The sequence below is a fragment of the Strigops habroptila genome, chromosome 2 (assembly GCF_004027225.2).
Source record: "Strigops habroptila isolate Jane chromosome 2, bStrHab1.2.pri, whole genome shotgun sequence".
In the NCBI taxonomy this organism is placed as follows: domain Eukaryota; kingdom Metazoa; phylum Chordata; class Aves; order Psittaciformes; family Psittacidae; genus Strigops; species Strigops habroptila.
This window is the reverse complement of record NC_044278.2, coordinates 14,353,136-14,364,305: the sequence shown is the minus strand read 5'-3', so window position 1 is coordinate 14,364,305 and position 11,170 is coordinate 14,353,136. Positions and strand designations below refer to the sequence as shown.

Genomic DNA, 11,170 nt, shown 5'->3' with positions numbered 1-11,170 from the left:
CTCACCATGTAGGATAAGTGGATCCTACTGAGTGCAATGCATCTGCAGGCAAATTTGCCTTCATAATGCCAATGCACTCTTTTGAAAGCATAACTGGGACTTGAGAGATGCAATAAGCCCTGCACTGCTGCTGTATGCAGGGACCAATTTAACTCATCAGTTTGATCACGAGAGCGTGGAGAACTATTTTGTGGCTTAGTATGAATCTTCCAGTAAATCTGATATGCTAAAATGCTCTTTTCTTTTTAATGGAAGGCAGTTCAAAGAAATGGCTTTGAAAACAGACAAACCAGCCTGCTTAGAGAGAGGCATTCATTGTCCTTGCTGAAGCAAGAGATCACAGGCAAGGAAAACTGCAGTCACTTTCTGCACCTTCTCATGGATTTCTAAAATGCAGCACTGCACTTACTTACTTACTTAATAATAAATTCCCCTAGAAAGGGGTTCCACTATGTTTTTTCAATTTAGAAGTCACAGCTGAACTCTGGAATATGTCTCAGTGTTCTAACTGAATTTAAATGCATGAGAGAAGGGTACAGGATCACACAGAAATCTAGACTTCTGAGCTATCATGGGTGGATGTAGTCAAGCCTTCCTCCCCCTCTGGCGAATATAAATTATATATATATATATGTAAAATCATAAAAATTACCTTAGTAAGAAGGTGTCCTGGGTTCACCTGTAGCAGTCTTTTTTCTCCTTCTTAGTAGTTGGTGCAGTACTTAAACCACGACAGAAGGCCGTTTGTCCATTTCTTCTCTATGCATCTAATTCACTCACAGAATGATAGTATGGGGAAAATGAAAAGAAACCCTCCTGGCTCCACTAAGACTCTACAAGTTAATTTTCAGACATCTTTGTGAAATACAGAAATCAGGGGCAGGGGCAGCGGTGAAAGGTACAGGGAAAGAAAAAGAAATCTCTTGTACATGGGAGCAAAAGTTACCAAAGACCCAAACATCCCACTGAAATACACAATTGTTACAGGGAAATCTCCTCAGTTCAGGTGGTTTAAATCAAATCAAGATCAAATGGTTTATTGATTTATTGACAGCACATAAATAACTGCTACTCTGTGACCCGTATGTTCAGGATCAATACCAGTGATAGAGGAGATTCATCACAACACTAGGCACTTGCAAAGTGTTAGTATGTTCTTGCAGACCCCTCACACCTTCCCATGCCACCTCTAAGACAGAGCACCTGTGGGCACACAAGCCCCCATGCCCTAGCTGGGAGGGCTGCAGTCAGCCCCTGGCCCTCCCTGGGTGCCCAGCCCCAAACACACTTCATGTCGATTATCATTCCTTTTCAAGCTGGCTTCTCCTTTTTCCAAAGCCTCTTTATAATTCACAGTTACTGTTTAACCCAGCTGATGGTCATCTTCCTTAGTTACGCCACCAGTTCTGGGCAAACACCCTCTCAAGAAGCTTTTGGGTGTTTATGTGAGCAGGCTTATGCTCCCTTTTCTGGCTTTGCAGCTGTTGCTATCCAGGCCGTCCAACCAAAAGGAAGGGTAGTACAGATCCCTAACATTCACCCCTGTCCTCAAGAATATATGATGCATAATCTTCTAATTAAAGCTAGATGAGCTACAGAAATAAAAGCAGGGAACTGGACTTCCTGGAGAGGCCATGCTGGACCTGAGGACCTCCAATGCAGTGGCAGGGTAGACAATACAACTGGAGAGACACTATACCTGCATGAGGTTGTGTGCTTCAGGAAGAGGAAATGATGAATTTTGGGGAGAAGCACGTCATCATTTAGCACCCAACATTGCAATCTAGCTTAGTTCAGCAGAAGCATCTCAGCTTTCCATTTGTGTCCATCTCTGAAACAGACAAACCTTTTACAATTAGACTCATGCAACTACCTCAAAAGCCACAACAGGCAACTTTGTGTAATTTTTCCAGAATGCACTTTCTGTACATCAGAATGAGTACTAATCCTGACAGCAACAATTTATGCATAAAATACATAACTTGATATGAAGGCAGCTACAATAATGTTTGTCTTTTACATTGTGGTAACAAAATCTGAGCTAAATTGGAGCCTTAATGAAATGAGTGCATGACACAAATTATTTCTTTTATAATTAGATTTTGAGTAAGTTTTATAACAATAATCTTTCCTTTTATAACAATAATCTTTCCTTTTTGACTGTCAGAGTCAAAACATCTCACCTAGCTGCATTTCTCCTTAAGTAAGTACTGCATTTTGGTTAAAACATTTGGACTGTGCAGAAACTTACTGTAAAAACCCTTACAATGTTCACTGGTTTTGACTCAGAATAACAGTTATCTTTCCCGTGATTCACAAAGTCAAGTTCATTGAGTCAAGTTGCAGGTTGTTTTTTGAAGATTTAGTTGATTTTATCATTTTTATAAATTTCAAGTTTTATTCTAAGGAAAATGAAGTATCATACTACAAATGCTTAGTGCAACCAAATAGCGGGTATCACGAAATTCACATTTGACACAGAGATGCTGGGGGTTTGGGCCCTAATTCTCTTAAAGTTGCATGCATTAATTGCATGAATTATCAGACATTCACGGTAATTACTGAATAAACTAGAAAAGCTGAGAAAGGGCACCTTTTTCCTTACCTCATTTATGACATACTATTGATCATGCAACAAAAACAATGTAGTTGCTTCTCTGTCTACCTGAAAGTGGTTAGAGCATTATGTCCTAAATATTTTCAAAAGCTCCCATAATATCATTCACTGATACCCCATTCTGACTCTTTTCGAGGTGTCAGGGACTCATAATTATTTTTTTATAAACCAAAGTATTTGCCAGGAGCTACCTCCTTCATCAATACCCAGATGCATCCCAGTTCAACAATTTGAAGGCTTACTGTGATTAACAGTGGCAATGTCTAAAGCAACCTTTGTTCAAATGTGCCATTTCTAAAACATCAAATGTAATAATAGTGCTTCAGCATATGCTGACATTAAAATTAGTTGAAAAGATTAAAACAAAGCTTTCTCAGCAAAACCTTTAGCTAGGCCTTTAACAGGAGCTCACCTGGACTGCTCACTGCTCTTTCTTAGATCACTCTAGATACTCTAATATGTATCTGTTACTTTATGAAAGTCACTGTGTTAATGCCAAATCATCTTTGGGCAGGGGTAAATCATGTGACTACATCTCAGCAAGAAAACCCATCCTCATATCAATTATATATTTGTTACAGAGAGAAGGTATGGTGCTCTATGTAATGTATCTTCCTAGTATAGAATTTCCATCTAGATGCTGAACAGAGTTTTGCCTTCTCCACAGACACTGGGAGCGCTGCCCTGAGTGGGACTCACAAGAGCAAACCCACAGGTTGGGTTAAGTGTTCAATGTTCAGCACTGCCGTACACCTCAGTCCCAGTGAGTGACTGAAAGGTGAAGGATGCTTGCAGCCAGCGTGCAAGAAGGCTGGTGTGTGAGAATGGGAAAAGGGCTCTGGGTTTAGTTATTGATTCATTTCTCTTTGCTCTTTTGGCAAATCTGGTTCAGATAGAAGATACCTAATAAGTATCTACCTATACCTAATAGGTACTGGGGAACCAGAGCACTCCTTCTCTATATCTATCTTTGCTTTCACTAATTTTTATGAAAGGATTATTTTTCTCCTATAAAACAGCCAGAGAGATGGAATCATCTTTGGAATTTGGACTTCTACGTTTAGTAAAAGGAGAAAAGGCTACGCATAGGACCTTGCTTCTGCTCACATTAACATTTATGCATGCACTTAATTCTCCACATCTGACTGCAATTGTGCATGTGCATTTGCAGAACTGGGGCCAAAATAATTAGAGTTTACACAAGACTGAGACAGGGAAGTATTTCATTACCACAACGAATCCTTTAAAGCATTAAGAAACAGCCAATTTCTCAAACAGAATATTTGTTGCTAATCAAAGGTGAATAGTCTATATTTAATAGCATAAGAATATACAATATTTAACAGCTCCATAATCCACAGTTATTTTTATTTCACTAATGTTTATTGCAAATGGAAGAGAGAGAATGAGAAAGCCTATCCTTATACTATCAGAGACACTTGGGTTACATTTTTACATTAGGTGGCACTAATTCCCTATTAACTGGTATTAATGTAATATGCAAGAAGACTTCAATTTCATAAAGCTAATGTATAACTGTTACACTTCACAAAGCATATAGTACAGTACTAAATGCAGGCTTTTCTGTAACTTATACAAGTTATAATAACCTTCAGATGTTCTTTAGCACTAATCAAGTCAGATCACGTTTTGAGATGTTGGGCAGTTTCAGAACCCTGGACCAGTCTCAGATGTCCAGTACATGTCTCTGTCAACTGCCATCATAAGGAATTGGTGTTAAATCAGATAATTAACTAATCTTCAATGGAATAGGTAGTAGAAAACAATTGCCAAAGGTACTGAGTATTTGCATTCGATTACAAAGTAACTTTTTATCACACACTCAAAGTTTCCTATCAATCAATTAGAAGGTGCAAGACAATGTCATCATCTGCTGTAAAGAGTGATGTGGCACACACATACCACAGTACAAATGTAAAGTCTCGGTATGCTTCACTACTGAGTTCACTGGGTTAGGGTCTGGTTCCCTTTTGCAATGCAGCACATGCCCTGCCAAGCCCAGGCAGAGAGCTTGAAGAGCCACAGTAAAACTCCTGATTTCAGAGAAGTCACACTGGGATGGGAGGAAGGGGGAAGCAAGAGACGATTCTTTCAAAAAATGCAGTAAGAGAGGGCTGTACATGCACAATATTGCAACACAGGCAGATGTTGCATTGCAGCATTTGAACTCTCTTAAGACCAGCTCTTGCATGGTGAGTACCTAAAGTGGCGTGTTTGTTAGCACTGCCTGCCTTGTGTCTGGAGCAACTTGGGCACATCACGTACTAGGCAAGCTCACAGAAAAAAAGTGCAGGTTGGGCACAGTGGTTAGGAGTCTATAAATCCAGCAAGCCTGCTTCAGGAAATGGAGCACTAGGCTCCAAGCAGCAGGTCTGAGCACAAATGTCACTTTATCCATGTAAGGATGTCTGTAAAATAACTGTGATTTACTGTCCAAGTTTGATTTTGATTTAAAAGTCCTCTATTTGCATCTGCTGATTCACATAGTTTAGAAAACCCAGGCACAGTGAACAGTGTTACAGACTGCTTGCCATTCCCTGTTTAAACATACACACACACCTACACATATAAAGGCATTACTGTTTCTCCACAGCATCTAGCACACAGGAAGGTGGGAAACTGAGCTTTCTTAAACCCATTACTTAAGCGTGTCGCCTGCCAAGGGTTCAAAGAAGTCAGATGGGCTAACCATTTTACAATTACATTTTTCATTAGCTGTATTGTACAATCCATCGCCTCATGACTTCCAACTTGGTGGCGTTTTGTTACAGTGCACAGTGTTTGCTATTGATAACTGCCAGGTTAATTGCTCAGGAGAGTCACAAGTTCTACTTGCCAGCACTAACGCTGGAAAATAATTGACACAGCTGTGGGGCAGCTTTTCAAAGGAAAGCCTTTTAAGGGATTCATGAATCAGGTGTGAGAAATCTCAAGAAGGAGCAGAAATGAACAATTGATACAAATCAGAGGAAATGGCTTTTCTGGAAAGTACATCTCAGAAAATGTGCAGAATTAATTAGAAGTTAGAAGGAGAATTATTAAGGGAAGAATATCTGGAATTTTGTTTTTGGCAAAGTCCATGCTAACACAGACCTAAAGAAAATACAAAAAGTTTTATTTCTTTATTTCAACATTTTAAAATATTTGTGGTTAATTTACTATTCAGACTAACTAGAAGAGTTTTAGAGGGCAAAGAGCATCTACCAGCCAAGCTCAGCTCCCTGCTGGAGGCAGCAGTCAGACAACAAGGATATGTTCCCACACACCACCTACCCCAAGCCAACCATCAGAGGTAGCAGATGTTCAGGTATTCAGTTATCAAACCTTCCCTTCTGCTGGCGCCTGCCACCGTGCCAGGAGCCTGGGGAGGTGAGAAGCAGAGAGCTGGTAGGCAGCATGTCAGAGACACATGCAGGGCTTCCTAAACTCAAAATCAGCACTTCTCTGCACTGGTTTTTCTTTTAGGTGGTCAGCATTTTTTAAGGTTTGACCCTATTTGTTTTCTACAGAATCAATTTTAAAGCTTTTAAAACTTTTCTTATCAGTTTCCTATGCTTTCTATTTCAAGCAATTCCTGTTTCAAAGGGTGTTTATTTTGCTGACAGGTAGACATTTGACCAGATATTATTCTAGTATATTATAAGCTGTTCTGGGTACAACCACATTTACAGAGTTGTAAGGTTTGTTTTACATTTACAGTGATTTCCTTGTCAAATATCCCCCAACCAGAGAGGGAGAATTACCTAGCATTATTTCCAAAGGCAGTTAGTTTCCACGTTGGATCCTGCCCGTGTTACATCTACTCCAGTATTTGGGTCTTCAGGTAACTTCAAAAAAAACCCAAGTGTGTTAGATTGTTTTCCAAGAATTGTCTGGTTGGTTGGCCATAATTAGCTGCGACTTGATGTAAAGTTAGTTGTAACAAACTGTAACTGCAATAGCACTGGGAGGATCCCCCACCAAAGTCAAACGGATACAGATTTAAACAAGGTCAACCTAAAAAATTAAACGTGTGCAATGCAGAGTGAGGAATAAAATAAAAATTATTTAGGAAGAAGTGCTTGGAAACTGAAAACATGTAAAGTAAATAAAATATTGTATAATAGGTCTACCTGAGTTTTGTTTGGTATTGATTTTTGCCTTTATAGGCTTGGTCAACCTAACAGCATGCAGTTCATGTGGAACCAACTCATGTTTGGGTCTACTGTGAGCAAGATCCAAAATCAAAGCCTCTTTTTTTCTTGGTTTGTGCTTTAGTATCATTGAAAACATTTATTTCATATCTATATTGGAATGTCAATTTAGAGCAATAAAGGGGTGTTCCACTTCCACAGTTGGTATTTTTAAGTGAACTGTTTATTGTAATGGAGGTGATTTCATGTGGCTGGTGTAAGGAAAGTATAATGTGGTGAAGGCTGGGAGGAGGCTGGGACAAGACAGGTCTGTGCAAATTAGAGTTAAACCTAAGCCAAAAGCCTAGATTTGACTATTAGGATCTCTTTACATTCCAGAGCTTTGAAGAATAGCTAAAAATTCCTACATAAACCATCCTAAACTCTCCTTAGGGCATTACAGAACTCCACTTGAATTTTTGTAGCTTAAGACTACCTTTGCTAGGAACACAATGATAACCAACTTTAACTGGCACTGAAGTGCCAGTTTTCCTCAAATCTGTGGCAGGCCTATATATATATATATATGCACCCTAGCCTTCTCCCTAATGGAGTTGCAGGAACCTCCTCAGCCAGGTTTCCCACTGATCTGTATCCAGTAAAAAAAGTACGTGAATTTTGCAACCCACTACATAATCAAGGAGATGAGCTTCTGCCCTTGTTTTAAATGGGTGCAAGTAACTTTTGAAAGCCATGTCAGCTTTGTACAAGGCCTTCAACAAAACAAAGCAGGAGTGCAAGTCCCGCTCTGCTTTTGGTGATTGTAAAATGACACGTGAGGAGAGCAGCAGGGGAGGCTGAATCAGGAGCATTGTGGCAGGTGTGATTTACAGTTTGGGAAATCCCAGACTGTAGAAGCGAGCGAGTCTGGCCTATTTAGCTTATCAAGAAATGTGGCAGGCTCTTTTTGCAGGGGAGGGGAGGAGTGAGAAATGAGATGTATGGGAAGAAATTTCACTGATGTATGTATGCAAGAAAATACTGGTTATTAACAGCTCTGTAACAGTAATGTGAGCTGAAAGGAAAAGCTACAGGAAGCAGAATATCAACAAATGTTTTTTCTCTCCCATACCATATCTCCCCTAATATTCATTCACTGCAAGAATTATAAGAAATCTCTTCTGCCCCATTCGCTCTGTTTAGACTTTTGCATAAAAGCTGCTCTGAGCTCTGTGAAGTCCACCATAAAGTCTGAGTAAAGGCTTGTGAATATAGTAGTAGGGATGTTACTTACAAGTTCAGTCCTTTTAAATGTTTCTAAAAATTTTTAAGACGCTACACCCATGCAAACACTGAAGTGCTGTCAATGTGGCAGTACCAGAGCACTGAGTGATGAAATGACAGGGGAAGCTGTGTTCACTGGTAAAGGGAATGACACGATTTGTGCTATCCCGAGGTCAGTAGAGCTCTTACCAAGAGTGCGAGAAATGCAGCTATAATGTACCAACAGAGTGACATTAAGGAAAATTAGATTTTGTATAGTGGGAAAAGCAAGTATGAGAAGTGGCTATGAGACCACTTGTAATGACCAGCCATTTTGCACTCATGGCTGGGGTGATGTCTGCAGCATGTGCTTTTTAGGAGCAGAGCAAAACCCCGTGCACAGAAACATTCAGCATTTCTGTCCACACAATAAGGGTCTGTGTGAATGAGGAACGGCTTGTACACTATGCATTTATACCCTAAACCACAAATTCTTGGGTCGCCGTGTACAAAAACTTGCACTGCCAAGCCTTCAGAGCGCCTGGAAGAGCTGTCCTCAATAGGTGGATATTGGCTGTGATGAAATGACACTGAGAAGTGTGAGAGGTGGCAAGAAAGAGAGTATCACTGCAGTCTCACAGTCAGTCCCTGACAGCTACTCATTAACAGCATCAACATGGATATAGAGCACATTCAAAAATGTAATTCTTTAAATATAACACCCCCAAGAGTAAATGACCACTCCTGGTGCAAGGCAGCAGGAGAATCAGAGTCACTTCTATTTCTGAATAGTTTTCCCCTTCAGGGACAGAGCTTTATTTGACTCTGAACAGCAGCAAGGTCAACGGTATTGCCATGCTTTCTAGTTCATCTCATGCTCTCCATAAACATTATGCCAAGAGCCAGCTACTGTCATGAGCAGGGCTAGATAATGTTAGGTGATGTTAAGAGGATATTGACACTCCTATCCACACAATGTCTTTTCCTGCTTAAGTCTGCCAGGAGAGGGAAAGATGGGGCAAAGAAAGAAGTCAGTATTACATACACCAAACACAACACTACACTTGAATCACTTCATTTGACCTATATACATAGCTACACAAGGACTCATATTGGACTCAAATTTTGTGTTGTATCTCTATTGAAAACAAGTTTGGATTTGAATGTTATTCCAGATATGAAAAGGCATTTTATTGAACAAGCTCTAGTATCATTATTTTAATTATAAAAATGGTTAATTTTATGTATTGCTTTATCAGGCAGCAAAAGCTGTTTCAGGTCCCAAGGCAAACACAGTATTTTCTCCTGTTCTGATGTCTGTTCTCTTTACCTTCCCTTCCATATGTCATCTCTCCATTTTCCTTTCTCTGGCCCCTCTCCTCCTTACCATTTACCAAGCGATGGAAGTTAACAAGGTAAGGGAAGGTCTTGGTCCCCCCTTACTGCTGTCAGGCTACTGCAGACCTATCCCAGCTGCCTGCTGGTGCTGGCAGAACTGATGCTTTGTAAGAGGAATGTTGTGCTTAAAAACTCTCGCTGCATTGCTACATTAAAATTCTGTATCCAGATTACTGTTAGGTTACCAGCAGTGGTAATCTCACAGCAGCATCTGAACTACCATACAAGCAAAATGAAAAACGTGAACACAACAAAGCCCAAGAGCCCTCTTGCAATGCCTGGGTAAAAAGCACAGAACTAACATATTCCCATGGTGTATGTGTTAAAATCTATGTGGGCAAAGCAAGTCTTTCCTCAACTTCTCCTGCTGTGGACTTTTCCAGTAGGAAACAGCAGCTTTGAATATTGATTCAGTGTTTGTTTTGGAGTGGAACATCATTGAGAAGTACAACTTCACCTTATTACTGCTACAATAAATGCAAGAACCCCTGCCTTTCCTCTGGCTGAGTAGCGCCGAATCAATATTCCCCAGGTACAGATCTCAGTGATAGGCTTAGTTACAACATTTTTTTTATTATTTCTTCCTTTTAACCTTTCTGAGGGATGGAAATTACATCAGTGCAACAACCTGGATGACTATGCCTTGAATCAAATCTTTCTGCTCTGTATTCTCATTTGATGTGTGAAGTTTTATTTGACTGTTTGGAATTTATGACCATGTTTCTGGATGGCTCTCATGACCTAAGCCACAGTTTCAGCTTATTTTTAGAGTAATAGCAAAGAACCAGGTAAAAGCTGTGGCAGAACAAACACAATATTCAGGGCCTGCAGACTCTCTTATGAGAGAGACAGTTTCCTGCCCTCCACATACCAATTTAGGTGGTGACATGGAAAAGCTCCAAACTGAAGGATGTTCTCCAGGCATCTGGGTCTTCTACGCTGAGGACAATGCCCCCATAAACAATGTGGCTATTTGCATTTCAAGTGCAGAGAATACATGGGCATATTTATTTTAAAATATGGTGAAGGGTGATGTATCATGAATCGCTGTTGTATCACCAAGGAAACACATACACTTATTGGTTCCTAGCATGTCTGCAGGGGCTATACAAATGTCACATGGGGCAGAATTACTGTGGTTCAAATACGGATGTATTTGGAGTGGACGCATGTATGAGAGCAAAGAATTACTGCAAAACATTTTAGGAAATCAAATAAAGGGAAATAAAGCTGTAAAGTAATTAAAACTTCAAAGGTAATGTAGGCAGGAAAAATTTAATTACCCAGTTTAGAACATGACCAAGGCACATCTGATTAATCGTCCTCCTTGGTGAAACCTGCTGAGGGAAAGTTAATCAATGTTAAGGACCAGGATCTGGTTGCAGTATCACCCTCTGGAAGTCCAAAACACTCAAGCTGAATAAGGGGGCAAAGTGCAGCACTGATTTGGGCTGTGGAGGGGGAGGGAATGACAGCACTGATGACTTATCCATGAATACCATGTCCTAAAAATGTGATGGGTTTCCCCTATCAGCTCTCCTATCAAGCTACTAACAGGGTAAAGGCTGACTTAGCTTAGAAATCATGATGAGATCGTAACTCAAAGAGATGTGACAGCAGGTACCAGTTTATGTTATTTTCAAATAGCTCTGGCTCCTTACTCAGTCTGTGCCCATCATTTGCCAACACAACTACGTTCGTTGTTGAAAGAATGAAATAGTATTTCTTCATAAGGTTGGCTATATTTTCATTATACTGT

At 40.1% G+C, this 11,170-nt stretch overlaps 1 long non-coding RNA gene across 6 annotated transcripts in view; it reads right to left on the bottom strand.

Annotated features, from left to right (window-relative positions):
* Window positions 1–662: 662 nt before the first annotated feature.
* The window catches only part of LOC115601598, a 54,060-nt gene continuing 43,552 nt past the window's right edge, over window positions 663–11,170 (bottom strand). For 3 of the 6 annotated variants that reach the window (XR_003989411.1, XR_003989412.1, XR_003989415.1), the window contains 2 exons: window positions 10,695–10,751; window positions 663–1,831 (listed from right to left, as the gene is read on the bottom strand). This is a non-coding gene — a long non-coding RNA (uncharacterized LOC115601598). The remainder of the gene's footprint in view (window positions 1,832–10,694; window positions 10,752–11,170) is intronic. The other 3 variants (XR_003989414.1, XR_003989416.1, XR_003989413.1) reach the window with 2 other exon arrangements.